Source organism: Scyliorhinus torazame, chromosome 11 (assembly GCF_047496885.1).
Source record: "Scyliorhinus torazame isolate Kashiwa2021f chromosome 11, sScyTor2.1, whole genome shotgun sequence".
In the NCBI taxonomy this organism is placed as follows: domain Eukaryota; kingdom Metazoa; phylum Chordata; class Chondrichthyes; order Carcharhiniformes; family Scyliorhinidae; genus Scyliorhinus; species Scyliorhinus torazame.
In genome coordinates, this window is record NC_092717.1 from 74,797,869 (window position 1) to 74,823,038 (window position 25,170).

Genomic DNA, 25,170 nt, shown 5'->3' on the forward strand with positions numbered 1-25,170 from the left:
AAATTCTTAACCTACAGCACAGTCATTGGCAAAGAGGAAATTGCAATTCATGTCCTCGGAGACCTTGGTGTTTGCCTTGAGTTATCTCAGACTGAGCAGCTTCTCATTGTGATATTTGATTTTGATGCCAGGATCACCATCATGGAAGGTATCAGAGCATGTTGGAGAAACAACATGCTGAAGAGGGTTGGTGCCAACACGCAGCCTGTTTAAACTCTATTAAATGACTTGGGAATGAGTCATAAGACTCCCCACTGTCCAGGACATGCGTAAGCATGTCATCATGGAACTATCAAAACTATTGTGATGAATTTCTTTGGGCAGCCATATTTCTTCATTACCTTCTAAAGGCACCTGAGGTGCAGGAGCTCTAAGAAAATATGTTGGCCATATAATTTCTAAATCTGCTGTTACATGGTTTTACTGACCTTTGGGGACTCAAATGATTAATACAAAAAGGAAATAAATGTTTTGTAAGTTAAAAAAATTGTCAGTAGGCAATTTATTTCCAACTATAAGGTATTTTGAATCAGTAGTTTTTAAGTGTAGCTAGAATTTCATTATACATCAATTTAATGAATTAATTCAAGCCTATTAAAAACATGAATTACTGAAAACTTTACATACTTCTGGTTGGGGTACGGTACATAGAGCGAACACTGCTTTTCCTGATTTATATTTATATAAATGGGTGTACAGAGCACAATTTCAGAATTTGAAGATGACGCAAGACATGGAAGTATTGTGAACTGTGAGGAGGGTAGTGATGGATTTCAGGAAGATATAGGCAGGCTGATGGATTGGGCAGACGCGTGACAGATGAGCTTTAACGTAGAAAAGTGTGAAGTGATACATTTTAGTCAGGAGAACAAGTAGGGCTGACATAAAATGAATTTTAAAAGAAACGCAGGAACAGGGGGACCTGGATGTAAGTTTTTGAAGGTGACAGGGCAGATTGAGAAAGCAGTTAATAAATTATACTGAATCCTGGGTTTTATAAATAGGGACACAACACGTTAGTTAATAACCTTCATAAAACACAGGTTCAGCCTTCACAGGAAGGATGTAAAGGTTTTTGCAAAGATTTATGAGAATGGGAAACTTCAATTAGTTGGACAGATTAGTGAAGTTGGGGCTATTCTCCTTGGAGAAGAGAAGGTTAAGAGGAGTTTGTTAGACATTTTGTAACCCCACAACCACCCGATCGTTCTGCCCATGGGGCTCGTAGAATACGAGCTCCCATGCCGAGGGGCAGAGGCTCATTAATTCCCAGAGATAAAAGCTGGCCCAGTAGGGAGCTGGCATCTTCAGATGGTTCAGGCTGGGACTAGGGAGTGCTCTTCACCACTGTGTGGACTTACTGTGAGGAAGAAATAAAACTTCTTGGACTTGATTATCATAGATGTGTTCAAAGTCTTGAAGGGACTGGAGAGAGTAAATGGGGAGAAACTGTTCCCATTCGGGGAAGGTAGAGAACCCGAAGGTGATTAACAAAAGAACCAGAGGTGACAGGAGAGCAAATATCTCTTTTATGCAATAAGTGTTTGGATCTGGAATACACTGCCGAGTCATATGGTGGAGACAGATTCAATTGTGGTTTTCAAAAGTGGACTGGATAATTATCTGAAGAGGAAACATTTTGGAGGGCTACAGGGAAAAAGGTGGGACTGTGCCGAATGGTCTTGTGTTCTGTAACCATTCTATGATTCTAGTCCAGTTATAAAAAACAGAACAAAGAAAATTACAACACAGGAACAGGCCCCCAGCCTGCACCGATCTAGATCCTTTATCTAAACCTGTCGCCTATTTTCCAAGGATCTACTTCCCTCTGTTCCCCGCCCGTTCATATATCTGTCTAGATGCATCTTAAATGATGCTATCGTGCCCGCCTCTACCACCTCCGCTGGCAAAGCGTTCCAGGCCCACCAACCTCTGCGTAAAAAAACTTTCCACGCACATCACCCTCTCACCTTGAAATCGTGACCTCTTGTAATTGACACACTCATTCTTGGAAAAAGCTTGTTGCTATCCACCCTGTCCATACCTCTCATAATTTTGTAGACCTCAATCAGGTCCCCCCTCAACCTCCGTCTTTGCAACGAAAACAATCCTATTCCACTCAACCTTTCTTCATAGCTAGCACCCTCCATACCAGGCAACATCCTGTGAACCTTCTCTGCACCCTCTCTAAAGCATCCACATCCTTCTGGTAATGTGGCGACCAGAACTGCACGCAGTATTCCAAATGAGTCCTAACCAAAGTCCTATACAACTGTAACATGACCTGCCGACTCTTGTCCTCAATACCCCGTCCGATTAATGCAAGCATGCTGTATGCCTTCTTGACCACTCTATCGACCGGCGTTGCCACCTTCAGGGGACAATGGACCGGAACTCCCAGATCTCTCTGTACATCAATTTTCCCCAGGACTCTTCCATTGACCGTGTAGTCCGCTCTTGAATTAGATCTTCCAAAATGCATCCCCTCGCATTTGCCTGGTTGAACTCCATCTGCCATTTCTCTGCCCATCTCTCCAATCTATCTATATTATGCTGTATTCTCTGACAGTCCTCCTCGCTATCTGCAACTCCACCAATCTTAGTATTGTTGCTAGCTTTTGGTTGGCTCTTAAATCGTAATTTGCTCTGTTTGTTTAATCTTTGCTCTAGAGTCACCAGGTATCTTTATAATACCGCCACGAGGTTCAAGTTCAAGTAATGATCAATAATTCAACACACCAATTAGTAAGATTCAAATCAAAACACATTTATTATACACAGTAAATCACTACTCATGCATAAACTCTACTTTCTAGGCTATTCCTATCACTAAAAGGTCTATACTTGTCTTCGGACTGGCCCACCAGGTCAGGGGAACAAATGGCCTTTTGCTCAGGTCCTGAGTCTGCAGGATTCAAAAGCTGGTATGGACTGGTAGCTAGGAGCGCCTATCTTGTAGCGAACGTTGACTTGAGACTTACTTGCTTGGCGGCAACAAGACAGGTCACTGTCAAGGGTTGGTTCAAGTTGCTGAGTGACCCTGCCAAAGAAGAACGATTTGAACTTGGGGGCTTTACTTTATAGTCCCCAGGGGCCTCCCGCCCTTCAGGACGGACCCTGTACCTGGTTCCAAGTGATTGGACTACTTTCTGATCACTTGGATCGATTTCTCCAATGCTGGAGCGGTTCCCTGATCGCTAGGCGGTCCCTAAATGTTTGTTGGCCTTCCTTTGTCTTGGCTCCTGCTGGCGCCGAGGCGTCTGGCTTGGCTTTATTTACATTAACTGTTGTCATTGTGCCTGGGAATCGCACATTACTATGTAGATGGCTGCTGCATTACTATGCAGATGGCTGCTGGTTTCAGTGCTGTCTGGTTGTTTTGCAGGTTCCAATATACATGATTTCTGTATTTGCTAGTCTTTGCCTGTGTTGGCGGAATTTCCCTTCAGCCTTTGCGGTTCTCCATTTTAAGTCGGGAAGTGGCCAACTCAGGTGGCTACACTCCCTCCTTGTGATCCTAACGTGAAGCGTGAAGGATCACATAACTGCGTTGTCTTCATTCCCTGACCCGGCGAGCACTCTTCTATGGCCTCTACACTGACCATAACTATGCAAGAATTTTTTTTAACTAACATTCTAACTGGCGCTATGTCAAAACAGGGACATGCATTACAAAATTTAAAAAATGGTACCTTTAACTATCCTCAATAAACTACACTCACTCAAACATTCAATCATACGAACTTCCTAAACAATACAAAATAATAGCAGCATTTACATTTTTCCTGGCTTGGCAGTCAAGCATAGGGTTGTACAATCTTTCCATTTCTTTATTTACAGAAGAACGCAAACGAATGTCCTTTATTATAGATCGAGGGGTTCGGGGTCCTGGGGATAACTGAAAATAGGGGATCTCATTCTGTATACCGGGGTGCGAGCGCGGTAGGCTCTCCTTCGCCATTTTCTCATGCCGATAGTCTGCACGATGCTGCAGAGTATCGCCAACACTAATAGGGATTAGACTACGTAGGAAATGGAGTACCACGTTATGAGCTTATCACACCATGATGGTGTACCGGAGACTATCTCGGGGTTGTGTGTGCTATGGGGAAGTGAATCACTGACGGCCGGGGGGGGGGTTGGGGCCAGGGGGTTCGCGTTCACGCGCAACCGGGTACAAATTGCAATAACGAAAAACACGTATGCCGTCTTCATTGTTGTCTTCTTCTTTCTCTTCTCTTCCTTTCCGTTTTGTCTCTTTTCCTGGAGCTTCTGGGGTTCTGTGGGATCAAGCATGGTGTCTGTTACTATATTGGTTTAATATCTCGTCTGTTAGTATGTCTGTCTTTTGTGCCAATTCTCCCTTTATAATTTGTCACCATGTGTGACTCCTTCATTTTTTTTTTTTTTTAAACCAAATATTCAGGACAAGACACACTTAAAAATACTGAAACAGTGTGAGCCGTCTCGCAAACTGCGATTTACCATCCAAATGTTTGAGGATGTAAATAGCATAGGGATGGCAACCTAAGGGTCGCCCGCAAACAAAACAAAACTTTTTGAACCAAGAGTGCCGAAATGAGGTGCGTATGGGCCGCGACGGGTAAGAATTGGATGGAATCCCCGGGTAGGACGGCGACCAATGCAGTGTGTGCTCTACCCGAGCGTAGCTAACCAGAGGGGGGGTCCTCAGGCAGGGCAGAGACCAATGCCGTTTCTTCACTGCCTGAGCAACCAACAAGAACGGGCAAAAATGTAGTCATCGTGGGGGGTTGCCGTATTGGTTCTACCTTCGAACCAGAAGAGCAGTTCTGAATGGGGGTCTGGCAAGCTCTCAGCGGTTTCTGCCGATGAGCGTGCGGGCAAGTTCTCATAGGTTTCGGCCGAAACATATGGCGTGGGGCCGTGGAATAAATGTCCGATCTTACGTACAACACATAATAACAGGAACAAACAACATTAAACAACCTGCTGCAAGTTCCATCAGAATACAGGACATCGTGAATCACATTTTGACTGGGGTGTAACTAGCATATGGAGGGAGTGCAGCGTGACCGAAGAGAGGAAGGAGGAGCGAAACAAAAATGAAGTGGCCTTGCTGAGGTAACGCTGCCATGAGAAGTGGTGGGTAAGCGCTCACAGTTTGCATGGGGCAGCTGGGACCTTGTAGCTGCTGTGGGTGGTCTTCTCTTTCATATCTGGGGGCTAGTCTAGCTGGTGGGGGTCTCCTGCAATCTCGGGCGAAGAGTCCTGACTGCCCACAGTTGTAACATTCCTGGGATTTAGGCTGCTGTGGGCTATTTCCCTCATTTACCCATGAGGGGTGCTGTGCTTCCTAACTGGATGCATGTCTGCCTGCTCTTCCTCGGGTTTCCTAACTGCGGGTTTGTTTTGTACATATTGCTCCCAGGCGCGGGACAATCTTTTTAAAACCCATTTCTCATTGTGGGCTTCCTCTGAGGGGTCATAATTCGTACAGGCCTTTTGTCCTGCCTCTGGGGCATGGGAGATAAGGGTGCGGGTCCATTTGGCCATACCGTCTTGGGACAAATGGGCGCGTTCTAAATTTCCAAAAACTGCTGTGAAATGAATCCACAGGCGTCCAGCAAACGCTGTGGGGTGTTCTGTCTTTTTCTGCCTGCACTTATTCAGGCCTTCTACAGGGTCACCTCTGTTGTAGCCGATCGCGTCTAGGATCGCTGCAGGCATTTCTGCAAGGGTGCCGCCTCCTACATTCTGTGGGTAGGGAAGGGCTGCTACGACCGAAGGGTCTAAGCTCAAATTTGTGAGCTTCACGTGCTCACCCTCGTCCAGGCCGTACATGGTCGTCTGCTACTTTACTCTGGCAAAGAAGTGGTGGGGGTCTGAGGTGGAGAGGAACGGTGTGATTTTCTCGCACTCGTCCCATAATTGGGTCACGGTTAAGGGGGTGGTATAAAGGAACTCTGTATCTCCGTCCAATGTGACTGTGCGGTGGGTGGTTACTGGATTCATTGGTGCCTGAACTATCTGCTCTGTGGGGGTTTGGGGCGCTTTTCTCTTCTGGGGCTTTCCTTGCGCACATGTTCCTGAACATATCAATGCGCGGTCTCATTTAATTCTTCCCAATCCGGGCCGTCTTCCTCACCTAATTTGGATCCAAAGGCGCTCTGGAACCCATTTTGAACTGAAAGTAAAGACTGCAGTTCTGCAATCTGCTTCCGGCACTTTGCGTGATCTAATGAGCCCTGTCTGTGCTCCGTGGTGGCAGTATGGAGTGCTCTTAATGCTGCTTTCAGGTCGCTACACTGCCTTTGTAATGCCTCTACCCGTTTCTCAGTTTCCTCTCTTACCAGGACTGCACGTTGCCTGTCCTGATAGGCTTTTTCGTACTGTGTCTGGAGGCTGCTTAGGTGTGCCAGACAAGACTGTTGTGCGCACTTGGCATCATCCACCTCTCCGTCCTTTGCTGCCAACGTCCTTCTTAATTCTAGGTTCATTCGATGTGTCTCCTCTATCTCTTTACGGAGCGTCCAAACGACGTCCTCTGTGCCTCACAATTGTGCCAAACAGGACACGATTGCCATCGGCTTGCGAGCTTTTCCCAAGCTTTTCTTATGAATCTCTGACAGGTTCCCCTACCAAGTATGTCCTATACTCCCAGGTCCTGTTTCCTCATTGTCACAGAATTCGCTCCAAAGGAGTCATCCCTTCCCTTTGAGGTACTTTCTGATTTCCTCTTCCCAAACGGGACACTGTCCTACTCTACTGCTGGTCGCTGCGACCACAAATTCTTCGGGGTTCATGAGGCATTGCATTGCCTTCATTGCCATCTTTCCTCTCTGAATACTCTTTTAAATTTGGAACGAGGAGTACTAAGGCGGTGCTGTAATTACGGGTACGGCTTTCGCTATTTTCCGGAATACAAACTCCCAATAGTTTTATCGCAACAAAAATCGATCAGTTTATCTTATAGCCCTGTTAGTTACGCATGCATTAACACACTTCCGAATTATGAGGATTGATCAGAATTGCTTGAACACTTGTGGTTTTTTCTGTTCCCGATTGGATTTCTAATTCAAATTTCTGGGTTCTCCCGGAGTGGTTAAGCCACTTCTAGATCTGGTCCCGTCAGGATGTCGCCAGTAATATGTTGCTAACTTTTGGTTGGCTCTTAAATCGTAATTTGCTCTGTTTTGCTCTAGAGTCGCCAGGTATCTTTATGATACCGCCACGAGGTTCAAGTTCAAGTAATGATCAATAATTCAACACACCAAATAGTAAGATTCAAATCAAAAAACATTTATTATACACAGTAAATCACTACTCATGCATAAACTCTACTTTCTAGGCTATTCCTATCACTAAAAGGCCTATACTTAGCTTCGGACTGGTCCAACAGGTCAAGGGAGCAAATGGCCTTTCGTTCAGGTCCTGAGTCTGCAGGATTCAAAAGCTGGTATGGACTGGTAGCTAGGAGCGCCTATCTTGTAGCGAGCGTTGACTTGAGACTTACTTGCTTGGCGGCAACCAGACAGGTCACTGTCAAGGGTTGGTTCAAGTTGCTGAGTGACCCTGCCAAAGAAGAACGATTTGAACTTGGGGGCTTTACTTTATAGCCCCCAGGGGCTTCCCGCCCTTTGGGGCGGACCCCGTACCTGGTTCCAAGTGATTGGACTACTTTCTGATCACTTGGATCGATTTCTCCAATGCTGGAGCAGTTCCCTGATCGCTAGGCGGTCCCTAAATGTTCGTTGGCCTTCCTTTGTCTTGGCTCCTGCTGGCGCCAAGGAGTCTGGCTTGACTTTATTTACCTTAACTGTTGCCATTGTGCCTGGGAATCGCACATTACTATGTAGATGGCTGCTGCATTACTATGCAGATGGCTGCTGGTTTCAGTGCTGTCTGGCTGTTTTGCAGGTTCCAATGTACAGGATTTCTGTATTTGCTAGTCTTTGCCTGTGTTGGCTGAATTTCCCTTCAGCCTTTGCGGTTCTCCATTTTAAGTCTGGAAGTGGCCAACTCAGGTGGCTACAGAATCATCTGCAAACTTGCTAATCAGACCACCTATACCTTCGTCCAGATCATTTATGTCTATCACAAACAACAGTGGTCCTAGCACGGATCCCTGTGGAACACCACTAGTCACCTTTCTCCATTTTGAGACACTCCCTTCCACCACTACGTTCTGTCTCCTGTTGCCCAGCCAGTTCTTTATCCATCTAGCTAGTACACCCTGAACCCAAATACGACTTCACTTTTTCCATCAACCTGCCATGGGAAACTTTATCAAACTGTTCAAAGAAGTTGATTAATGCATGAAGAATGAAACTGAAGGTTATCCTGATAGTGTGATCAAGAAGGGTGGTAGGAGGGCTGAGAAACAAACACCAAATTAGATGGGGAGGGCCAAATGCCTTTTTCTATGCTCCAAGTTCCATTTAAAGCTCTTGTGGGGAATACAAACACCATAACCACATTTTACATCCTCAGGCCGTCACAGCCAAAGAATTAATGTTCAGTTGGCAAACGCAGCAGAATGTTTGGGGATAGTGACACTGCTTTATATCCCCGGAACCTTGAGCTTCAAAGACCATGAAATGCCTGTTTATGATGTCACAACATTGGATATTAGCTCCGAGTTACAATGGAACATTCTGAACTTTTAAATAAGACGTGTTTTGTTTAAGAAAAGGACATAAGAGCAAAAGACTGGCCGAGGCTGCAAAGTAACCACTTGCTGGAATTCCTATGTGGATTATACTCAGTCCTGGAATGTTGTACCCTTTTTCAGATAAGAGACATTTCAAAGGAAGAGATGCAATGCAAAAACTGAACTGTAATCACTTGTGAGCTATATTCCAGACACATTTGTGGTTTTCCCCTTCCAGGAAACCAACTTCTGGTTTCTGTGTGCTAGTCGGGTGTTCTAGCTCTACTGTGCTGGTGTATGCAGAAGAACATTTGACTAGGTACCCCTGCATTGGCAAGTAAAGTCTCTCTCTCTGGTTTCTGGAAGCAAGTCAAGTCAGCAAAACCATAATCAAAAAGCAAGCAGGAGAAGTCCTTTCACTAATCTGCAGAACAAAGAATCTCCAAACCAACTGCTCAACTGCCAAAGTCAGTGCTACCAGAATCGTCCAACTTAACAGCCGCAATGTTTCATCATCTACCCCTCACGGCCAAGTGGGACATTTGCAAAGATGAAGATATGTATGTCCTGGGTCAAATTGTGCCCTGAATACAAATTCTTAATTGTGCAGAATCTTGGTTTATTTACAGCAATGACAGTTGCAATTGAGCCCAAGAGAATATCTAAAGTAAACTTGAACTTGTAACTGTGTCACTGTGTGAAGAGGGGGGAAAAAAAAGTCTAAAGTTCAAGCTTTTTGTCCATATCCAATAATTAATTTTGGAAGAGTGTACAAGGTTGGATAAGGAGAGATTTACACTTGGGTACGAACACAATTTCCACACACAAGCCTAGGTTTTCAAACCATCATTGGTAATCTAGTCATTTTATTGGGTAGTCAGCATTACAACTGGAATATCTGGGTCCCATTGTCTAACTTTCTACATGGGCAATGGTGACTTTGGTGCCGGTTTAAATCAGTTGGCTGGACAACTGGTTCGTGATGCAGATCAAGGCCAGCAAGCCTTGATTCCCATACCGGCTGAGGTATTGCCAACCTTGCCCGAGGTGTGGTGGTCCTCAGGTTAAATCACCACCAGTCAGCACTCCCCCTCAAAGTGGAAAGCAGCCTATTGTCATCTGGGACTATAGCGACTTTATCTTTATCGGAGTGCTGTTGCTTATGCAGAGTTGTATTCTATATGAAGAAGAGAGATCTATAGACTTTAAAAAAAATTTAATAAAGTGTCCCATATTTATATCTGTATAGAAAATACTGTTCAAAGTACTGATTCATTGAAAAATAACAAAGTTAATTATTCATATTTTCAAATATTGTATACAACCGAACAGTGAAAGAGCAAGTTTGCAGGCAAATACAGAAAGTTGCAAGAATTTCAGAGTCCTGTTAATAGGTGGAATTCAATTATCTTAATACAGACGGTGTTAGTAACAGTGTAAAGGACAAAGTCAGGGCAATAATTCCTTAAATGTGTACAACAGAACTGTCTTGATGAGCATGTTTCCAGTCTCAAGAAGAAAGCCAGGCTGATCTTAATTCTGGGGAATGAAGTAAAGACTGGAACATGTTTATGGGGGAGCAGTAAATCAGATCATGTTTAGAACAATTATGGAACTGCAAGCCAGAATCAAATTTAAAATACTTATCTGCAGGAGGGCTTATTTCAGTGACTTGAAAAAGGATCTGGAGTACGGAGAGCAGCAAATTGCCAAGTAGACCTGTAATTATCAAGGCTGGTGCTGGATGCCATGAGTTCAGTCTTTACAGAAGGGCAGTTGTTTTTAAATATTTAGGTATTAGATACTGTGTAGCAAACATCAGGCACACCCACCACACTGATGTCTGTGTGTAAATACTTATTTTCTTGAAAGGACCATTAAAGCATGTTTTTAATGCAGCACTTTGATATTGAGAGTAAATGTAATTTAGATGGGGGAGGGACAATAATTACTTTATTTTAAATGGTGTCTTTCAACCAACAATGTCTGTGAACCACTGTGCTAGACAACTGGAGAATTGCAAATGTTACACCGCTGGTCGAAAAAGGGGATAAGAATAAATCCCATCTACAAGCTAGTCAGCCTAATGTGGGAGGGAGGGAGACAATAATGCAGGACATTAAACATAGAAAATAGAAAGAGCTTAGGCCCCTCAATTCTGCTCCGCCGTTCAATATGATTATGACTTGTTGTGGAAAAGTACAAGGCTGGGCCTGTGAAGGAGGGGGGGGGGGGGGGGGGGTTCCTGAGATGAGACCCCTTAAAACGGGCAGCACGGTAGCATAGTAGATAGCACTATGGCTTCACAGCGCCAGCGTCCCAGGTTCCATTCCCGCTTGGGTCACCGTCTGTGCGGAGTCTGCATGCTCTCCCCATGTCTGTGTGGATTTCCTCTGGGTGCTCCGGTTTCCTCCCACAGTCCAAAGATGTGCAGGTTGTCATAGAACCTATAGTGCAGAAGGAGGCCATTCGGCCCATCGAGTCTGCACCGGCTCCCGGAAAGAGCACCCTACCCAAGGTCAACACCTCCACCCTATCCCCATAACCCAGTAACCCCACCCAACACAAAGGGCTATTTTGGACACTAAGGGCAATTTAGCATGGCCAATCCACCTAACCTGCACATCTTTGGACTGTGGGAGGAAACCGGAGCACCCGGAGGAAACCCACGCACACACGGGGAGGATGTGCAGACTCCGCACAGACAGTGACCCAAGCCAGAATCAAACCTGGGACCCTGGAGCTGTGAAGCAATTGTGCTATCCACAGTGCTACCGTGCTGTGGTGGATTAGGTGGATTGGCCATGATAAATTGCCCTTAGGTTAGATGGGGTTGCTGGATTACGGGGATAGGGTGGAGGTGTGGGCTTAAGTAAGGTGCTCTTTCCAAGAGCTGGTGCAGACTCGATGGTCCTAATGGCCTCCTTCTGCATTGTGAATTCTATGAAAACCGGATGGCCAGGATAACACTAGAATATCTCTATACAAGTTAGTTTATTGAGGATTGAAACTAATCAAAGAAAATATATCCAGTAATCATTATTAACCACGAAACATGTATTCTTAGAACATAGCAGTAACAGGCATTTAAACTCTTGATAATAGTAGTGGCTGCAACATATGATGGGATTTAAGCTAGCTAACTTGACCACATTCCTAAGACAGACAGAAATAATACGGTCAGCAATAACACAGCCAGCTGAATAAGCAGTTCTTATCAGCAGCTCCAGCATCCTGCGCTCAGACAGACAATGGTACGGGCAGGAACCACACTGAGAGAAGAGAAATGAGAGTAGGGGAGAGCAAGAGATAGCCGATGCGAAGGTCTTGAAAAACAGCAGATGGCCAGGGAACAGGATGGGGCTAAATCACGAGCTGATCTCGCAGTCATCATGCTGCCTAAAGTAAAATTCATTGGTCAAGTTAAAATTTACAGCTACAAGGATTGGATGGGTCCGACTGGGGTGGGTTACTAATTTTTGGAAATTGTATAAATGTTGAACCTGAAGCAATGTAAAGCAGAGTGGTTTTGGCGTTTATCCAAATCACTCCCTGGCATAGGTTGAACCAAGCTTGGAAAGTAGCGCCGTCAGAACCAGAGTTGTTGTTTCTGCGAGTCTTTGTTTTAGCTGAACTGCATTTAGATGGGGAAAAGTACAGGGCCAACATGTTCCAATCAAGAACAAAAGTGGGACTAACAATCCAGTGAACCCTGGCTATAGAGGGATATACAGCATTGGATAAAGAGAAAAATGGAGGCTTATGGCAGATATCAAGGCGTATAGAATGTAAATTAGTAAATGCAAAAAGTGGACATGAAAGGATATTGGCAGGTAAAATAAAGGAAAATCCTAAGTTGTTTTACAAGTACATTAAGGGTAAAAGGATAACTAGGGAAAGAATAGGGCCCATTAAGGACCACAGTGGTGATTTGTGTGTGGAGCCGGAGGACAAAGGTAGAGTTCTAAGTGAATACTTTGTGTCAGTGTTCGCTAGAAAGGGCCAATGTAGGTATAGAAGTCAGGAAGAAGGACTGCAATAAAATTAAAGAAATTAACATAGACAAAGAGGAGGTTGAGTAATCTGGCAGGCTTAAAAGTAGATAAACCTACAAGGCCAGGTGAAATGTAAAACAGCAGTGGCTCTGGCAATAATATTCAATTCGTCTCTGGCCACAGGAGAGGAAGAATCATAGAATCTTTACAGTTCAGAAGGATGCCATTCGACCCTGGACACTAAGAGGCAATTTAGTAAGGTCAATCCACTCAACCTGCATATCATTGGACTGTGGGAGGAAACTGGATCACCCGGAGGAAACCCGCACTGACAGAGATCCTCATGCCAAAGCACACAAGGCTATGGTCCAGTTGCTGAAAAATGTTTGAAACGGACCGAACGACCGGCGTAAATGCGATGAGCCGAAGGATCTTTTCTGTGCTGTAGACCTGACTGATTCATAGATTATCATAGAATTAGTGCAAAAGGAGGCCATTCGGCCCATCGAGTCTGCACCGGCTCTTGGAAAGAGCACCCTACCCAAGGTCAACACCTCCACCCTATCCCTAGAACCCAGTAACCCCACCCAACACTAATTGCAATTTTGGACACTAAGGGCAATTTATCATGGCCAATGCACCCAACCTGCACATCTTTGGGACTGTGGGAGGAAACCGGATCACCCGGAGGAAACCCACACATACAATGGGAGGATGTGCAGACTCCGCACAGACAGTGACCCAAGCCGGAATCGAACCTGGGACCCTGGAGCTGTTAAGCAATTGTGCTATCCACAATGCTGCCGTGCTGCCCTAATCCTCTATCTCAACACCATACTCCTGCTCTCGCCCCATATCCCTTGATGTCAATAGTGTCCAGAAATGTAACTATTTCCTTATTAAATATATTCAGTGACTTTGCCTCCACAACATTCTGTGCTAGAGAGTTCCACAGGTTCACCATCCTCTTACTGAAGTCGGTTCATCTGACCTCAAGCCTAAATGGTTGACTTTGTATCCTTAGACTATGACTCCTTGTTCTAGACCCTCCAGCCATGGGGAACATCATCGCAACATCCAGTCTGTCCAGTCCTGTCATAATTTTATACAGAATCACACAAGTGTTACGTTGAGCAAGCCATTCAGCCCATCGTGTCTGTACCGGCTCTCCAAATTAGCATTATAACAGCACCATTCCCCATACACTTGCGCATTGTTTCTATTCAAATAATCAATGCCTCGCTTGATGCCTCTTGAATGCCTCGATTAAACCTGCCTCCATCACACTTCCAGGTAGTGCATTCCAGGCCCCAATCATTCATTTGATGAGACTTTTGAACAGTAGAGCTCCTACACTGTACGTTTCAGGTTTTTTTGTTCTTGCAAATGGAATTGAAAATGATAAAAAGGTAGCAACATTCTTGAGTGTAATGAGACCTAAAATCTTTGATTTATTAAGAAACTTGATGCAGCCTGACAAAAGTGGGTCATTGTACAAAACCATTGTGAAAGTCCTGGAGATGCATTTTCCCCCTAAACCACTTGTCGTCGCAGAAGATTTAGGTTTCACAAAAGAAACCAAGAAAAGGGAGAAAGGGTTGCACAGTATGTTACACTACTTAAAAAGTTCACTGAACATTGTGAATTCAATAAAGTACTGAACAAGATCTTCTGTGACAGATTGGCCTGTGGCCTACATAGTGAAGCAATCCAGAAACAACCCCTGAGCAAGCCGAACCTCACTTTGCAGAAAGCCGTTGAGATTGCAGTCTCCACGGAGCTGGCTGTAAAAGAGGCACAGCAGCTGAGTGCATCAACTATCACAACTGAGCAAGCACATAAGATAGCAAGTAGCAGAGCATGCTACTGTTGTGAAAAGCCTGCTGATCATCCATCTGAATGTTCGTGCGGAGACCTTGAATGTGTCAGTGTGGCAAGTAGGGACACATTGAGCATGCCTGTAAAAACAAAAAGAAGCATTGAATCAGAAAAGCAAATCAGAAAAAAAGACATCTGCAGTCTGCCATAACAAGAAGAAGAGTCTGCATGTCATAGAACAGGAGTAAGGGGACCAGAGTGACAGCGAGTCCGAAGACGAGGTGCTCCACCACATCTTGTCCGTGGCAAGTAGTTCACAGTGCGACTGGGTAACACCACAGCTGGAGGGCTAACCAATATGTATGGAACTGGATACATGATCAGCTGTTTCTCTGGTCCCATGCTATGTATAAGGAAAAGCTTAAACATCTTCCCTTGACGCCTGCAGAAATCATTGTCACAACATATAATGGGGAATCTGTACCTATGATCGGCAGAATGGAAACTAAAGTGGAATAAAATTGTCAGACTGCTAGTTACCACTGTTTGTGTGAAAAGCAACTGCCTAGCTTTAGTTGGATGGTCATGGCTGGAGAAGATCTGGTTAAACTGGGCGGAGATACATAGCATTGCAAAAGAAGAAACTGATCTGTTTGCTGTTACACGGAGAGAACACACCCATCACTTCTGCCTAAATAAAGAAGGCCACTTGAATGGAGCCAACATTGTCCAAAGACATGGACCTCATGACGCATGACAACTATTCCTTGGGCGCTGAGAAAGGAATGGGTGAGGCAGGTGTTTCATTCTGGGCTGGATATGAAGACTGTGTTGATCAATAAGAGGGTTGCGTTGATCAATAAGAGGGTTGGGATGGGAGAGAGAGAGAGAGAGAGAGAGGGGAGGAGGATATATGTGATGGTTAGTGGGAAGTTGCTTTTTTTTCGCTTATTGTCACAAGTAGGCTTCAAATGAACTTACTATGAAAAGCCCCTGTGAAAAGTTGGAGGGGATGCTGGTGGTTTTGGTGAACGTTTATGTCCCAAATTGGGACAATGGATTTTATGAGGTGGGTGCTGAGGACGATTCCGGACTTGGACTCGCATCAGTTGATTATGGGGGGGGGGGGGGGGGGGGGGGGGGGGGCGGGAATTTTAATACGGTCATAGATCTGAGCTTGGACCTATCGAGTCGAGGGTGTTGGCAATCGCGAAAGAGCTGTAGCCATGTAAAATGGCTGCGTTCCGATTAATCTGGCCAAAACCCAGTTTAAAATGGCTAAACCGAAAGACTGCTGGGAAAAGCAGCCAAGAAGACACAAGCAGGCAGCTGCAGACAGGTTTGCAGCTTCAGCTCTGGGAACGTAGCCCAGATCGATACTCAGGGCTATCAACAGCCCATCAACCCAGGTATCCGCAGTTTCATTCAGGACTGTTTACACCTAATCTACTCAGACATCCACAGTTAAATCGGCTATCCCCGGGAACAATTGCAACATATTAGCAATTGAATACCTGTCGGCGCCTGCAGTGGCCGAAACAAAGACAGGTGAGCGACCACCCCCCCCGATCAAGGAATCACCTCACCATTGGACACATCGACCCCAGAGACTGGGGACAGAATCCAATCACTTGGGACTAAGGGTCAAGGGCCGCCCCAGGAGGCGGGAAGCCCCTGGGCCCTATAAAAGTAAAGGTCCAAGTTCAGATCTCTCTCTCTCTCTCTCTCCTCTTCGCCTGCTCGAGACCTTCGCAAGACCAGCCACCGTGTATCGTAAGTTTGAATCCAACGATCGCTATCCGGTAGAGACACCTAGCCACCGACCTGTAGCAGCCTTTTGAATCCCGCGGGCCAGATTTGATTGGACAAGCCATTAGTTTCCCTGACCTGGTGGGCTCTTCCCAAGTTGAGTATTGGCCAGTAGTGATAGGTTTTGTTACATAGAAAGTAGTATTAGGGTATTAATATTGCTTGTTGTATATAATAAATGATCGTTGTTTTAATCCTTACTAAGCGGTGTGCTGTGTTATTAATCATAACCTGAACTTGAACCACGTGGCAGTATCATAAAGATACCTGGCGACTCATGAGTAAAGGTGACCTAAACAGAGCAAATAGACTAAAGCTAGAAAGAGCAACAGAGCCAAGGGGTTCATGGAGCGCGTAGGGAAGGTGAACCCATGGAGGTTTGGGAGGCCAAGGATGAAGGATTTTTGATACTTCTCCCATGTGTACTCCTGGATTTACTTTTTCATGATGGACAAGGCACTGCTGGTGGGGGTGTCCGACTCAGAGCAGTCGCCGATTGTGGTTTGCGACCAAGTGACACATTGGGTAATTTGCGGGTGGCTCGGGTGGGGGGGGGGGGGGGGGGAACAATGGCCGCAGTGGACGTGAGGTTACTGGCAGATGAGGTAGTGTGTGAGCAGGTGAGGGCTGCTATTCGGGGCTCCATGGAGTTGAACGACACGGGGGAGGTCACAGCCGCCATGCTGTGGAAGGCACTGAAGGCTGTAGTCAGAGGCGAATTTATATTGATTCGGGTGCACAAGAAGGTGGAGCGGGAGAGGCCAAGGCTGGTCGGTTAGATTTTGAGGTTGTGTAGGAGATATTTGGAGGCAGGTTGTTGAAGAAGAGGCTAAGGCTCCAGATGGAGATTGGGCGAATTTCTACATGGAAGCCTGTGGGACAGTTGCAGGGGTCCAGAAGGACTGTGTACGAGTACGGGGAAAAGAAGAGTAGGATGATGGCCCATCAGTTGAGGAAGCAGGAGGAGAGGGTGATTGGTAGAGTTATTGATAAGGGTAAGATGGTGATAGACCTGGAGGGAGTGAATGGGGTATTTGAGGCTCTTTATAAGAAGCTCTACAACTGGCTGCATCACAGCCTGGTATAGCAACTGCATGGTCCAAGACTGCAAGAAACTTCAGAGAGTCGAGAACACAGCCTAGTCCACCACACAAACCTGCTTTCCATCCACTGACTCCATCTACACCTCCTGCTGCCTGGGGAAAGCGGGCAGCAAAATCAAAGACCGCTCCCACCCAGCTCACTCACTCTTCCAACTTCTCCCACGGGCAGGAGTTACAACAGTCGGAGAACACGCACGAACAGACTCAAAAACAGCGTCTTCCCCACTGTTACCAGACTCCTATATGGACTGACTTGATTAACACTACACCCGTGTGCTTCACCCGATGCCGGTATTTGTGTAGTTACATTGTGTACCTTGTGTTGCCCTAATATGTATTTTCTTTTCTTTTCATGTACTTAATGATCTGTTGAGCTGTTCACAGAAAAATACTTTTCACTGTACCTCGGTACACATGACAATAAACCAATCCAAACCAAGTCGGACCACCCAACCGGGGAGGAGGGGATGCAGAGGTTCCTGGATGGGTTGGAGTTTCCCCAAAGTGGAGGTGGGCTAGTTCAGGATCTAGGGGCCCCAACTGGGATGAGGGAGGTAATGGATGGTTTAGGGGTGAAGCAAGCGGGTAAGGCCTCGGGGCCTGATGGGTTCCCGGTAGTGTTTTGTAAAATTTTTGGGTCGGACCTGGGATCACTGCTGATGAGGACAGATAATTTATTTTTTTAAAAAAAAATTTTTTTTTTTTTTTTTTAAAGAGTACCCAATTCATTTTTTCCAATTAAGGGGCAATTTAGCGTGGCCAATCTACCTACCCTGCACATCTTTGGGTTGTGGGGGCGAAACCCACGCAAACACGGGGAGAATGTGCAAACTCCATACGGACAGGGCTAACCCACTGCGCCACCGTGCTGCCCGTGAGGACATATAATGAAGCGAGGGAGAAGGGGGAAGTCCCCCCAGGATTGTCGCAGGCTTCCATCTCCCTGATTTTAAAGAAGGATAAGGATCCGGAGAAGTGGGGTCATACGGCCCGATATCATTATTGATTATAGAAGCGAAGTTATTGGCAAAGGTGCTGGCATTGTGGATTGAGGGCTGTCTTCGGCAATTCGTGGGAAGTGCTGCCGCTGACAGGGCGTGTGCAGACAGTGAAAATGACGGCGCTGCCTAGGTTTCTGTTTCAGAACCTCCCGATATAAGTTGTTCTTCAGGAAGGTTGATGAACTGGCTGATCTCCGGGTTTGCATGGGCTTTTTTTAGAGGGTGGCTGGCGTTGCCGAATATGATAAATTATTACTGGGCAGCGAACATTGCAATGTTGAGGAAATGAGCCGTTTGGGGGGGGGGGGGGGGGGGGGCAGTGTGGTGGCGGGTGGAAGCGTCATGTAGGGGAATGGGTTTGAAGGCTTTGTTGTTGGCACCTTTATCATTCTCACCAGCCAGGTACTCCGCGAGCCCAGTGATGGTGTTGACCCCAAGGATGTGGGGGCAGCATTTGGGGATGGAGGATGCTTCGGTGCGGGCACCAATCTGCGATAACCATAGGTTTGCGTGGGGGTGCTGGTTGTGAGGTTTTGGGGGTGGCTGAGGGGGATGGAGCGCTTTGGGGACTTGTTTATAGGGGGCACGTTTGCAGGGCTGGAGGACATGAAGGAAGTGTGTGGGTTGCCCAGGGGGAATGGCTTTAGGTACCTGCAGGTTTGGGACATCATGAGGAAAGAGGTGGCGTCCTTCCCTGGGCTACCGCCCCTGGTGTTGCAGGACTAGGTGCTGTTGAAGGAGGAAAAGGTGTTGGATATCTATAAGGAATTGATCTATAGGGAGTGTGTGGGAGCCTGGTGAGGAAAATTTAGCGTAAATGGAAGGAGGAGGTGGGGGCCGAGGGCAGCACGGTAGCACAAGTGGATAGCACTGTGGCTTCACAGCGCCAGGGTCCCAGGTTCGATTCCCCGCTGGGTCACTGTCTGTGCGGAGTCTGCATGTTCTCCCCATGTCTGCGTGGGTTTCCTCCGGGTGCTCCGGTTTCCTCCCACAGTCCAAAGACGTGCAGGTTAGGTGGATTGGCCATGATAAATTGCCCTTTGTGACCAAAGGGGTTGGGGAGGTTATTGGGTTGTGGGGATGGGGTGGAATGAGGGCTTAAGTGGGTCGGTGCAGACTTGATGGGCCGAATGGCCTCCTTCTGCACTGTATGTTCTATGAAATACATGGGAGGAGGCCTTGCGGAGGGTGAACGCGTCCTTATCATGAGTGACGTTAAGTTTCATCCAGTTTAAGGCGGTGCATCGGGTTCATATGACGGTGGAGTTGGTTGTTTGTGGGGGTAGAAGATAGGTGTGGGCGGTACTCCCACGAATCATGATATGTTCTGGGCTGCGGGCGGATTCAAGATGGAGGGGGTTCTCGGACATGATGTCTGAGGTGTTGGGTGTGGTTCCAAGTCCAGAGATGGCGATATTTGGGGTGTTGGAAGATCCGGGAGTACAGGGCGCGAGAGAGGCCAAACAACGCGAGAGGAGAGAGAGCCGGGACAGCGAAAACAGCGCGAGATGAGAGAGAGCCGGGACAGCGAAAACAGCGTGGGAGGAGAGAGCCGGGAGATTTAAAAAGCGCGGGAGGAGAGAGCCGGGAGATTTAAAAAGCGCGGGAGGAGAGACCGGGACAGTGAAAACAGCGCGAGAGCAGAGAGAGCCGGGACAGCGAAAACAGCACGGGAGGAGAGCCGGGAGACTTAAAAAGCGCGGGATGAGAGAGCCGGGACAGCGAAAACAGCGCGAGAGGAGAGAGAGCCGTGACAGCGAAAACAGCGCGAGAGGAGAGAGAGCCGGGACAGCGAAAGCAGCGCGGGAGAGAGCCGGGAGATTTAAAAAGCGCGGGAGGAGAGAGCCGGGACAGCGAAAACAGCGCGAGGGGAGAGAGAGCCTGGACAGCGAAAACAGCGCGAGAGGAGAGAGAGCCGGGACAGCGAAAACAGCGCGAGGGGAGAGAGAGCCGGGACAGCGAAAACAGCGCGAGAGGAGAGAGAGCCGGGACAGCGAAAACAGCGCGAGAGGAGAGCCAGGACAGCGAAAACAGCGCGAGAGGAGAGAGAGCCGGGACAGCGAAAACTGCGCGAGAGGAGAGAGCCGGGAGATTTAAAAAGCGCGGGAGGAGAGAGCCGGGACAGCGAAAACAGCGCGAGAGGAGAGAGAGAGCCGGGACAGCGAAAACAGCGCGAGAGGAGAGAGAGAGCCGGGACAGCGAAAACAGCGCGAGAGGAGAGAGAGAGCCGGGACAGCGAAAACAGCGCGGGAGGAGAGAGCCGGGAGATTTAAAAAGCGCGGGAGGAGAGAGCCAGGACAGTGCTGGGAGAGATGAGTGCACAAACGGTGTGGCAGGAGTGCCTTTAGACACGGAGTGCTGATTGGAACAGAGTGCATCTGAGTTTAGGTGAGTGACTGAGTTCGGGTGAGTGGCGAGAGAGGGCTGTGTTTCTGTTGGTGTTCGGGTTTATCCTTGAGGTTCTATAAAAAAAATTTTTTAAATTATTTAAATTAATTAACTAGTTGAATATGGCTGGACAGGTGATGTGCTGTTGCTGTATGATGATGGAACTGGTGGATCCCATTGAGACCGTCAGTGACCACATCTGCAGCAAGTGTTGGCTGCTCGAGGAATTTTGGCTCAGAATTGATGAGCTGGAGACCGAGCTGCACACACTGCGGCACATCAGGGAGGGGGAACATTACCTGGACGCTTTGTTTCAGGAGGCAGTCACGCCCGGTAGAATAAGTACTGTTAATTCGGACAGTGGTCAGGGACAGAGTGGTGTGACTGCAAGGGAGGCAGGTAGGGGGATCCTGAGTTTAAGAGTTGAGGAGCCTCAGCCCTTGACCTTGTCCAACAGGTATGAGGTACTTGCTCCCTGTGTGGATGAGGAAGAGGGCTGTAGGGAGGATGCGTTGACTGACCACTGCACCGTGGTACAGGAAGCCATTCAAGAGGGGGGAGCACAAAGACAAGTGGTAGTTGTAGGGGATTCTATAATTAGGGGGATTGATGGCATCCTTTGTAAGCCAGATCGAGAGTCCCGCATGGTATGTTGCCTGCCCGGTGCCAGGGTGAGGGACATCTCTGATCGGCTTGAAAGGATTTTGGAGAGGGAGGGGGAGGATCCAGTTGTTGTGGTCTACGTTGTGACTAACAACATAGGTAAGACTAGGAAAGAGGACCTGTTTGGGGATTATCAAACACTAGGGACTAAATTAAAGAACAGGTCCTCCAGGGTTATAATCTCTGGATTACTACCCGAGCCACGTGCCAATTGGCATAGAGTTGAGAAAATTAGGGAAGTTAACATGTGGCTAAAGGAGTGGTGCGGGAAAGAGAGATTCCATTTCATGGGGCATTGGCATCAGTACTGGGGCAGGAGGGACCTGTACCGTTGGGACGGTCTTCACCTGAACCATTCTGGGACCAGTGTTCTAGCGAATAGGATAAATAGGTTGGTCACAAGGACTTTAAACTAGCAAGTTGGGGGGAAGGGAAGGGTAAAGCTATGGACAGTATAATGGTTAATGGAGATCAAGGCAGCAGGTTACGTGACAGGTTATTATATAGAGATATGGGTTTAGAGATATGGGTTCAAAGACCAGGAAAATTAGGAGAAATGGTAAGAGGAAAAATAAATTGCGAAAAGTTACTGATCAAGGTGTTAGGATTCATAACAAAGACATAAAAAACAGCATAAGTGTACTTTACCTGAATGCTCGTAGTATACGAAATAAGGTAAATGAGTTGATGGCGCAAATCATCGTGAATGACTATGATTTAGTGGCCATTACTGAAACATGGTTAAAAGATGGTCACGACTGGGAGTTAAATATCCAAGGGTATCAGACTATACGAAAGGATAGAATGGACGGTAGTGTAGCTTTGTTGTTTAAGGATGGCATCCGGGCAATAGTAAGGGATGATATTGGTGCTATGGAGGACAAGGTTGAATCAATTTGGGCGGAAATCAGGAATAGTAAGGCGAAAAGGTCACTGATAGTAGTTTATAGGCCACCAAATAGTAACAGGATGGTAGGGCAGGCAATAAGCAAAGAAATAACGGATGCATGTAGAAATGGTACAGCGGTTATCATGGGAGATTTTAATCTGCATATCGATTGGTTTAACCAGGTTGGTAAAAGCAGCCTTGAGGAGGAGTTTATAGAATGTGCCCGGGATAATTTCCTGGAACAGTATGTAATGGAACCTACAAGGGAACAAGCGGTCCTAGATCTGGTCCTGTGTAATGAGGCAGGATTGATTAATGATCTCATAGTTCGGGATCCTCTTGGAAGGAGCGACCACAATATGGTGGAATTTAAAATACAGTTGGAGGATGACAAGGTAAAATCAAACACTAGTGTTTTGTGCTTAAACAAAGGCTCAAACTCATTTTTGTGCTTAAACTCATGGGCAGCACGGTAGCATTGTGGATAGCACAATTGCTTCACAGCTCCAGGGTCCCAGGTTCGATTCCGGCTTGGGCCACTGTCTGTGCGGAGTCTGCACATCCTCCCCGTGTGTGCGTGGGTTTCCTCCGGGTGCTCCGGTTTCCTCCCACAGTCCAAAGATGTGCAGGTTAGGTGGATTGGCCATGATAAATTGCCCTTAGTGTCCAAAATTGCCCTTAGTGTTGGGTGGGGTTACTGGGTTATGGGGATAGGGTGTAGGTGTTGACCTTGGGTAGGGTGCTCTTTCCAAAGAGCTGGTGCAGACTCGATGGGCCGAATGGCCTCCTTCTGCACTGTAAATTCTATGATAATCTATGAACTAGCTAAGGTAGACTGGGAGCAAAGACTTCATGGTGAAGCAGTTGAGGAACAGTGGAGAACCTTCCGAGCGATCTTTCACAGTGTTCAGAAAAGGTTCATACCGACAAAAAAGACGGTAGAAAGGGGAAAAATCGACCGTGGATATCTAAGGAGGTGAGGGAGAGTATCAAATTGAAGGGAAAAACATACAAAGTGGCAAAAATTAGCGGGAGACTAGAGGACTGGGAATTCTTTAGGGGACAACAGAAAGCTACTAAAAAAGCCATAAAGAAGAGTACGGTAGACTATGAAAGTAAACTGGCTCAGAATAAAAAGCAGATAGTAAAAGCTTCTACAAATATATAAGACAAAAAAGAGTGGCTAAGGTAAATATTGGTCCTTTGGAAGATGAGAAGGGAGATTTAATAATAGGAGACGGGGAAATGGCTGAGGAGCTGAACAGGTTTTTTAGGTCAGTCTTCACAGTGGAGGACACAAATAACATGACAGTGACTGATGGAAATAAAGATATGATAGGTGAGGACCTTGAGATGATTGTAATCACTAAGGAGGTAGTATTGGGCAAGCTAATGGGGCTAAAGGTAGACAAGTCTCCTGGCCCTGATGGGATGCATCCCAGAGTGTTAAAAGCGATGGCTAGGGAAATTGTAAACGCACTAGTGATAATTTATCAAAATTCACTAGACTCTGGGGTGATCCCAGAGAACAAAGAACAAAGAACAAAGAAATGTACAGCACAGGAACAGGCCCTTCGGCCCTCCAAGCCCGTGCCGACCATACTGCCCGACTAAACTACAATCTTCTACACTTCCTGGGTCCGTATCCTTCTATTCCCATCCTATTCATATATTTGTCAAGATGCCCCTTAAATGTCCCTATCGTCCCTGCCTCCACTACCTCCTCCGGTAGAGAGTTCCAGGCACCCACTACCTTCTGCGTAAAAAACTTGCCTCGTACATCTACTCTAAACTTTGCCCCTCTCACCTTAAACCTATGCCCCCTAGTAATTGACCCCTCTACCCTGGGGAAAAGCCTCTGACTATCCACTCTGTCTATGCCCCTCATAATTTTGTATACCTCTATCAGGTCGCCCCTCAACCTCCTTCGTTCCAGTGAGAACAAACCGAGTTTATTCAATCGCTCCTCATAGCTTATGCCCTTTGGATTGGATTGGAAAGTAGCAAACGTGACACCTCTGTTTAAAAAAGGAGGTCGGCAGAAAGTGGGTAATTATAGGCCGGTAAGCTTAACTTCGGTTGTAGGGAAAGTGCTGGAATCTATCATTAAGGAGGAAATAGCGGGGCACCTGGAGGGAAATTGCCCCATTGGGCAGACGCAGCATGGGTTCACAAAGGGTAGGTCATGTCTGACTAATTTGGTAGAATTTTTTGAGGACGTTACCAGTGCAGTAGATAACGGGGAGCCAATGGATGTGGTATATCTGGATTTCCAGAAAGCTTTTGACAAGGTGCCACACAAAAGGTTGCTGCATAAACTAAAGATGCATGGCATTGAGGGTAAAGTGGTAGCATGGGTAGAGGATTGGTTAACTAACAGAAAGCAGAGAGTGGGGATAAATGGGTGTTTCTCTGGTTGGCAACCTGTAACTAGTGGGGTCCCTCAAGGATCAGTGTTGGGCCCGCAGTTGTTCACAATTTACATAGACGATTTGGAGTTGGGGACCAAGTGCAATGTGTCAAAATTTGCAGACGACACTAAGATGAGTGGTAAAGCAAAAAGTGCAGAGGATACCGGAAGTCTGCAGAAGGATTTGGATAGGTTAGGTGAATGGGCTAGGGTCTGGCAGACGGAATTCGATGTTGCCAAGTGTGAGGCTATGCATTTTGGGAGGAATAACAGCAGAATGGATTATTATTTAAACGGTAAGATGTTAAAACATGCTGCTGTGCAGAGGGACCTGGGTGTGCTGGTGCACGAGTCACAAAACGTTGGTGTGCAGGTGCAACAGGTGATTAAGAAGGCTAATCGAGTTTTGTCTTTCATTGCTCGAGGGATGGAGTTCAAGACTAGGGAGGTTATGCTGCAATT

At 46.7% G+C, this 25,170-nt stretch overlaps 1 protein-coding gene and 1 long non-coding RNA gene across 2 annotated transcripts in view; one reads left to right on the forward strand and one right to left on the reverse strand.

Moving 5' to 3' along the window:
• rad21b (RAD21 cohesin complex component b) overlaps window positions 1–25,170 on the forward strand; it is a 146,702-nt gene that overhangs the window by 2,596 nt on the left and 118,936 nt on the right. The window lies entirely within an intron of this gene.
• Window positions 2,747–25,170, reverse strand: part of LOC140385351 (uncharacterized) — a 30,137-nt gene continuing 7,713 nt past the window's right edge. Inside the window, exon 2 of the long non-coding RNA XR_011933339.1 lies at window positions 2,747–14,585. This is a non-coding gene — a long non-coding RNA (uncharacterized lncRNA). The remainder of the gene's footprint in view (window positions 14,586–25,170) is intronic.